The 9,091-nt window shown below is 31.9% G+C and overlaps 1 long non-coding RNA gene across 1 annotated transcript; it reads right to left on the minus strand.

The window, feature by feature from the left end:
* Positions 1-5,878: 5,878 nt before the first annotated feature.
* On the minus strand, positions 5,879-8,199 carry LOC128292638 (uncharacterized). The gene is made up of 2 exons (XR_008282606.1): positions 8,128-8,199; positions 5,879-6,156 (listed from the first exon to the last, which is right to left on the minus strand). It is a non-coding gene; the product is annotated as an uncharacterized LOC128292638 (long non-coding RNA).
* Between the last annotated feature and the right edge of the window lie 892 nt (positions 8,200-9,091).

Below are 9,091 nucleotides of genomic sequence, written 5' to 3' on the forward strand. Positions count from 1 at the left end.
TATACATTTTTAATAAATTATTTTTATTTTCATTTTTTTAATGTGCATATACATTTAAGAAAAGAAAATATTAATTTTTTACATAAAGTTGCTATGTGGCGCTTTATGATTGGCTATCAGTTTTTTTTTAACATCAGTAAAAAATGGACTCAAAAATATAGCGGATGCATACTTTAGGTACCAAATTGGGAAGTGATTGATACTTTAAGTACTAAATTAGGACAAAAAAAATTAAGTATTAAAGTAGAAAAATGAGTATAATTCAAGGGTCAAATTGTTATTTAAGCCATAAAAGATAGGGGGATATTTAGTACCTTTTCACCTATATCCTTAGTTTGAAATGATTTTATTCTATAACTTTGGGTTCCTATTCTTCCAAACAGAAAAGTCAAGTTTACTATGGATGTATTGTATGAATGGAATCTCAATCTCCATCCCTCAATGTATGAAAGAACCATCCACTATGAGACCATTAATGTTGGGAAGTTTGAGTGTTGTTGGTCACTAGGACTTTTAAGGTTTAAAAACTTGAAAAAGCAAAGACAAAAATCATTCTACCCAAGTTGGGTATTAGGTTGATATGCACTAAACAGTTTTGATATGCTGCAAATCTTCCAAAACCCCATTAGTGGAATTGAAAAATGGACCCCAAAAGCTTCTGTATTTTTTAGTGGGAGAATATGATGTGTTCACCCATCTCTTCTGACACCCATAACAAAAGATAAAGATAAAAGAATATTTTTATTGCTTCTACCTCTAATAGGTTCATCCTCATTGGGATTTTGATTATTGATTGATTCAACTATGGAATAATCATCTTTTTAGCTTTACTTCTACTCCACTGCATCCACACACATAAATATATATATCAGTACCAAATCTATATGCCATGAAAAAGTACGCCCATGGCAGGCTTTAAAATTCCCAAATAAAGAGCATGATTCTTGATAGGTAGTGCTCCTTCTCCCTTCCCATAGCATCTTGGTTCTTTTGGGATTGGGACTATTTCATAAAGGGAAAATGTGTTGTAGGGGGAACAAAGGAAGCAAACATCAATTTTCTTACGGGGCTGGACCAGTAAAAGTGTGAACAAATTCCACATTTAAACAACGAACACCCAAAATTCTACATAAAAAAAAAAAGTTTTAAGATTCACATCTAGGCTAAGGGACCCATAGCTGTTAATTGAATCCATGTTTCATGTTCAGCTTTGTGCACTCCGTCCCCTTCACCAATCCCACCCCCCAACCGCATGGAATATGGATAATTTTATAAAGTCGACTGCTTTACGACACACCTATCCTTCTCTTTACACCAACTGGAAGTCTTGGGTCCCATTCCCCTCCCCCCATTTTTCATTGCCTTGCCTTGGACACTGCCCCCCAATCGAAGATTCAAAAATTAGGGACCAAGACATGGGCCTTGTGACTAGGATCCTCTATTGTGTGTCAGATAATAAATGGGGTCCCAAACACCGGAAAAAAAAAACCAATGTAAGTAAAAAAATAGGGTGGGGCTAATGTGTCAATTACAAGCCTTGTTTGATAGCAGAAGGTTGGGGGGCTAATGTGTCAATGTATAAAATGATATAAATATTATGTTTAAAATAAATGATTGTTTGTAATTAGTTTCACGGGAGAATGTAGCTTCCCACTTTTGATATGGCTATGTTAACAAAAAGATGAGACTTATTCTCATTGTGACAAAGTTGTCAAAGAACCCACCACCTTTTATGAAAGGAACTACACACCAACATCTCTCTCCTACACTCCCACCCCTCCAGTAGCCTCCTAAAATACGATTGAATTATGGATGTCTTTTCCATAAAAAGAATGAATGAATGTAGTTTGATTTTATTCCTATTTTTAATTTTGTATTTGATTCATCAAATTCAACGTTCAAAGATGGAAAAGCTTTTCGAAATTTCTTATATGTAAAATTGGTAATTAAAGCAATACCAAGCATATCAAAAGAAAATGACAAATTTTTGTTTCTGATGACTGTTGAATGGATCTTTTCATCAAAAGGGAACATGGTGCATGGTCCTTTGAGTCTACTAATTTTTATTTTTTATTTTTTTGTATGTTGATTTAATAAGAAAGCTTTTTTCCTTTTTGCTAGAAATATATAATTTTTTTCCTCTTTCGAGATAACACAAAATAATAAAAGAATCAAAAGATAAGATTAGATAAGGATATATACCATAATTATATTCATGTTTTTAGTGCAAGAACTTAATTAAGTCTATCATTATTTATTTTGGTGGGACTGGCTTATTTAAGGTTCACGGGGATATATCAATCACATGGGGCACTCAAAGATGCTTCCATTCCAATATTCCAGTTTTGCTTCGGATTTTTCTTTTGAAATTGGTGTTTATAGTGACAAAAAAACCGTTACATAAAATAGTTTATATTGGGTTATCAAATTTTAAAAAAAAAAATTCTCAGATAATTTTTTTCATTCTATTAACTATTTAAATTTTTAAAATACATTCGCCTTCAAGTTTTTTCAAAACAGTAATTAAACTTTTTTGTTTACACTCAATTGGATTAAACTTTTAAAATATATTAAAAATTTTCAAACTTTTCAAAAAGAAACAATTAAGTCCCTGATTTTTTATTCCACTCAATTGGTTACTTTAACTATCAAATACATCAAAAAGGCCCTTTGACCATTAACATTAACAGTTGACCATCAAAGTTAACTAGCCCTAAAATTTTCAGTTAAAGTCATCCCGTATCACAACCACGGCGTAATATGTGGCAAAAAATTATAAAAATGAAAAATCAAAAAAGTTAACAATTATTAAATTATAATAAAAATTTTAAAATTCCTTAAAAGTTAGAAACTAAATTTATAAAAATCATAAAAAATATAAAATGCATAAAAAATACCATTTAACCATTAACTTTCATTGTTCACTTTATTAAAGTTAATGACCCCAATATTTTTAGTTAATGTCATCATGTCTTGCAACACGACTTGAAATGTGGTAAAATTAATAAAAATAAAAATCAATAAAATTTATAAAAAATTATAAAATTATATTTTATAGTAAAATTGTATTTTTTACTAATTATATATTTCTTTACATTTTTATACTCTTCTTACGCCTTTATAAAATTTTATAATTTCTTACGATTTTTATAAAATTTTACAATTTTTATAAAATTTTATGATTTTGTATTTTTAATTAAAATTTAATATTTTTATAATTTTTATTAATTTTATTTTTTATTATTTTTTGCCACATGTCACGTAGTGATTGTGACACATGATGGTTTTAACGGAAAAAATTAAGGGTGGTTCAAGTACCCATTGAGTGCAAAAAAAAAAAAAGGTAGGAGCTTAATTACTTTTTTTGAAAAAGTTTGAGAACCTTTTTTATACATTTTGAAAGTTCAAGTACCAAATTGAGTGAAAAAAAAAAGTAAGGGCTTAATTACTTTTTTTTTTTAAGTTCAAGGGTCTTTTTAATGTATTATAAAGTTCAAGTTTTCAAGTGAGTGAAAAAAAAAAGACTTAATTACTTTTTTTTTTTTAATTTGAAAACTTTTTACGTTTGTCTTCAAACATTTGCTATCCTCTTTGAGAATGGCCCAAAATAACCCATCAGTTCCAAGTATGAGTATATAATCAAACAATTGCATGTTGAAATGATTTTTAGACATAAAAGAGAAATCAATATAAAATTGAATAATTAGTCAAAAAATTAGGTCAACTTTCTCCTTAATTATTTAATTCGGCATATAGGAAAAGTCCTTAGAGATTCATACGCCTTAATTTACGTGTAACGCATATATATATATATATATACCTTTTAATTCCGTGTCCTAACCGCATTCATCGCAAGACTATACAAAATATGCATTTTATAAATTACTATTGTTAGTTACATTATAAAATTAAAAATATTTAATAATATCTTTTTTTAAAGCCGATTTAGCACACGATTAAAATACCACTAAAGCTAGAGTCCAATTGACGTTACTTGCATCGAGCTCTGACACCTTAACTTTTAACCCTTGATTTTCCTTCTCTAAGGCCTGATTACAAGACTGCATTTCTTGGAAATTTTTCTCCCAATACTCAGCATTGACTCTTTCTTCTTGAATCTCTTGTTGTCATTGCTCTGAAGATTTTCCTAATCCGACCCTTTTCAGTGTCATCTGAGCTTTCTTATAATGTGTCTTTAGGTCATCTCGATCTTCCTCGACCTTCCTCTTTTCCTTTTTCATCTTCTCGACTTCCATCTTTTGAACGTCAACATCGAGACTTAAGCACATTTTCTCCTCTTCGAGTTTCTCAATCCTCTTTTCTAGCTCTGAATTCTTCCTTTCAAACTCTTGCTTCATAACCTCCAACTCCGACGGGATCACTCGCAACTTCTCCTCTAATGATCTAGCCTCTCCCAAAATCGGCCTAGGGATATTATCGTTGAATCTCTTACTAAACCACCCTTTATACTCAGGAGTTAACGTCGAGCCTTCAGTCAAGATCTTCATACAGAAAGGCTTCGTCCAAGCCTCAGAAATCTCCCGTATCTTCTTCTTGTAGTAATCACCTTTATAAGAGAAATCGCTCTAAGCTAAACCCTGTGTAGCCGGTATAAACTGCCTTGCTTGATACTGCCTTAGAACAAGCAATGATGTATATCCAACAACTCCCCAAATTCCTGGCAAAGGGACCCAATCGAAACTGCCACATCGGTAAAGGACTTCACTAGGAACCAACCAAGGAGCCTTCCACATAACATCTTCCTTTCGAAGATTCTGAAGAATATCTATCCACCTCTCTTCTGAAATGTCATCTCTTCTAGGCATGTCTACAACTTCCTTTAAAGGAGAATAACCCTTAAAGAATACTCGGCAAGGATCCTTATCAAGCTTCCAGAAGTGGCTATGAAACCAGACCAACAGTAACTGTGCACATCCAATGAACCTTCCTTCACTGGTTCTTCGACATGCATTCAAGGATCTTATCGTCTCAGCTAGGATCGCAGGCACAGGTGTGTTCTGTTTACCAAGTTGATCGAATAAATCTGCAACCACCTCATCTATTTACCCCAACGCCTTTGGGAAAATCACCATGCCGTAAATACTTAAAGCTAGGACGTCGACCTTTTTCTCCACGTCTGGATGTGTCGATCTCAAATCTCTTAAAACGGCCCATGAAATGCATTTACTATCACCCTTTTGCTGCACACGATCTACAGCCCACTGCTCACTCATCCCAGTTGTAACGCCCCCTTACCCGAGACCGTCGTCGGAGTCGAGCACGAGGCATTACTAAACTTATTTGAGCACTTAAACAAATTCGGACAAGCTGTCCAACTGCGTCATAGTTGCTTAAAAATTCATATCTCGAGTTCCGAAACTCAAAATCAAATTCCGTAAATTTTATCTTAAACTAGACTCATATATCTATCTACTAAATTTTTTTCTAGAATTTTTGGTTGGGCCAATTAGTACAGTTTATTAGTTAAAGTCTCCCCTATTTTAGGGTTCGACTGCTCTGACCTCTGTGTATTACGAATTAGATATCTCCCTGTACAGAGTTTCAATGACTATGCCATTTGTTACTAATAAAACTAGACTTAATAAGGAATCTGTAAATATAAAGCATGACTTCTAATTATCTTTGTACAATTTATGGTGAATTTCCAAAGTCAGAACAGGGGATCCAGAAATCGCTCTGGCCCTGTTTCACAAAAAATTTAACTTCTCATAAAATATAACTCATATACCTGTTTTGTTCCGTCCATATGAAAATAGACTCATAATTCTTCAATTACATATTTTATTCATCAACTAATTATATCTCTACTATTTTTAATGATTTTTCAAACTCACGTCACTGCTGTTGTCTGAATCTATTTTATGGTAAATTTTGCCTATTTCATGGTTTCCATGGATTAGCTAGCAATTTAGCATACATAACACCAAATATGATCATGATTAGCCATTCCAATGGCTAATCATTACCAAGCATTTCCATACCACTCAATATCCATATCATAAGACCATATATACAAAATGATTATAATGCTATACATGCCATACTCAAAACATACAAGCCATTATGCCAAGATGGTATACGGATAGTGTGAGTGGGCCTCCGACCGTTCCCGATTTCTGAGCTGGCTTGTCAAAACTATAAGGAATGAAAAGGAGGGAGTAAGCATAAATGCTTAGTAAGTCCATATGAAATTAATAAGCAACTACCAACATGCTTTTAAGATAAAACACCACAATTGTACAATTATACATACTCAGCTTAAACTGCTTTATCGAGATATATTTACTAAATAATTTATTTCTGGAGCTACGAAACTCAAAATTAAGTTACGTTAATTTTCCTTGAAACTAGATTCATATACCTTTCTTCCATAAAATTTCCATAATTTTTGTTTTATCCATTTAGTACAGTTTATTCATTAAAGTTTCCCCTGTTTCGCTGTCCAACAGTTCTGACCTCTCTTCACTAAAAATTATTTATCTCATAATTCGGGACTTGGATGATGTTTCCGTCTATCCATATTGAAAATAGACTCGATAAGGATTTTAAATATATAAATTAAAACTCATAATTATTTTTGTACAATTTCTAATGATTTTATAAAATCAGAACAGGGGATCTCGAAGTCATTCAGACTCTGTCTCACAACAATTTAAATATCTCATAACATAAAGTCCAATTGCATGTACCGTTTCCTCTATATGAAACTAGACTCATCAGGCTTTAATCTCATATTTTATTCAGCCCTTAACTCAATTTCCACAATTTATGGTGAATTTCAAAAGTTACACTACTGCAGTAACCCAAAACTGCCAAGGCCATATTTATTCATTCACCACTATTATTCACTAAATCCATACAATATCATTTCATCCATCATGGTAAGAACACATAATTATGCTTCATAAGCATAGATCCATAATCTCAATGTCATCAAGTATCAAGAACTTATTCCAAATCGTGTCATTTTCATAGTATTCACCAATTCTTAATCTTTTCGGGCCATTTTACATTTTCGTTCATAATCAAATTAGGGAACGATTACGGAATTGAGTACCTCATTATCACAATGCCATAGTAAAACTATGGTCTTGCACATAGTCACATATCACATATCGAGGCCATAGCCCAGCCATGGTCTTACACGGATCACATATCACACGATGCCATATCCCATATATGGTCTTATACAGTAGCACATATCACATCGATGCCATATCCCGGATATGCTCTTATACGGAAGCACATATCACATTTCTCCGAAGCCATAGCCCAGCTATGGTCTTATACGGAAATCAAATTTCACATGCTGCCATGGTCCAACCATGGTCTTTTCCGTCAATTCGTCTTAGCCACTGAATGAAAGTACTCAAGTCCGTTGTTCCATTTAATTTATACTTTTATTCAAATATCATTTTACAATTATCACAATTTAATGACATTTTATATGCAATAATATACTATATCATTCATGAAATTTTCATTTCAAAACATTAAATTACACATTGCATTATTAAAAATCATATGAACTTACCTCGATATAAAATATTAGCAATCGAGCCTATTCCTCGTAAACTTTATTTTTTTTCCTCGATCACGACTTGAATCTCGTTTCTCTTGATCTATAATATAAATTATTTCTACTCATTAGCATTTATTTGATTTCTATTTCACTTCACAATTTATGCTGTTCAAATTTCGAAATTACACTTTTACCCTAAAATTTACAGTTTTTACAATTTAGTCCCTGCTCAATTCACCAATCAATTGAACTATTTTTTTTTCTCAATTAACACTTTATTTTATCATTATAAATTATTTCACAACCCTTGATATTCTCAATTTCAACACCAACATCTAATTCACAACTTTTTTCACAATTAGGTCCTAAATACCATTTTCTATCAAAATGACTTAATAAAACAACCTTAATATGAAATTAGAACTTGAATTTCATAATAATTCATCATATACTACCCTTACTCAGCCAGGGTAACTTCCAATTTCACCCACCAAATCAAAAACTAATGAATTAGATGATTGGACCTAATTGTAAAAGTCACAAAAACATAAAAATTACTAAGAAATAGTAAAAATTGAACTTACATGGTGCAAAAATATGAAAAACCAGCATAGGAGACCTGCTACGGCGTTTTTGGTTGAGAAAGATGAAGAAATGTCTAGATTTTCAATTACATCATTTTTTTAACTATTAACTTTTATGCTAATTCCAATTTTGTCCCTTGTTCACATTGTTTTCTTGCTTATTTCATACCCAAACCGTCCAGCCATTAACCTTTGGGTCTAATTGCTCTTTAAATCCATCTTTTTAAATACTTAAGCTATTTAATCACATCTCACAATTTTGCACTTAGTTCAATTTAGTCTTTTTCACCTAATTAACTCATCAAATCTTAAAATTTCTTGTGAAACTTTAATACTAACTTATTTACACTCCATAAATATTTCTAAAAATATTTATGGCTCGGTTTATGAATTTGAGGTCTCGATACCTCATTTTTATTCCGTTTTATCTACAACTTCCTATACTACATAATTTCATTTAATATCCAAATGACCAAAATGCCCTTACTACTAAACTTTCCAAAAATTTCATCCATGTCCAAATTTTTTTTTCCATAGACTTAGAAATTGGTCAAATTGCTATTTAAGACCTCCTCATTAATATTCTAAAGCAATTTCATACTAAAAACTTCTAGAATGCAAGTTTTGCAAATTATTCGATTTAGTCCCTAATCTCAACTTAAGCACTTTATGCATAGAATTTCATCACGAAATTTTCATACAATCATTCAATCATATCATAAACCTCAAAATAATTATAAAATAATTATTTCTATCTCATATTTGTAGTCACGAAATCACTATTCCGATTAGGCCCTAATTCGGGATATTACACCAGTAATCATTACCAACTTCTTCGTAAAAGTTGGAATGCTAGTAGGCCTGACATAAGCCTTGTGACCCTGAATCTTCGGGCAACGCAATAAAGTCGTATACTCCTCCAAAGTAGGTACAAGATCAACATCCCCAAATGTAAAGCAACTAT

The sequence above is a fragment of the Gossypium arboreum genome, chromosome 5 (genome assembly GCF_025698485.1).
Source record: "Gossypium arboreum isolate Shixiya-1 chromosome 5, ASM2569848v2, whole genome shotgun sequence".
Classification (NCBI taxonomy): domain Eukaryota; kingdom Viridiplantae; phylum Streptophyta; class Magnoliopsida; order Malvales; family Malvaceae; genus Gossypium; species Gossypium arboreum.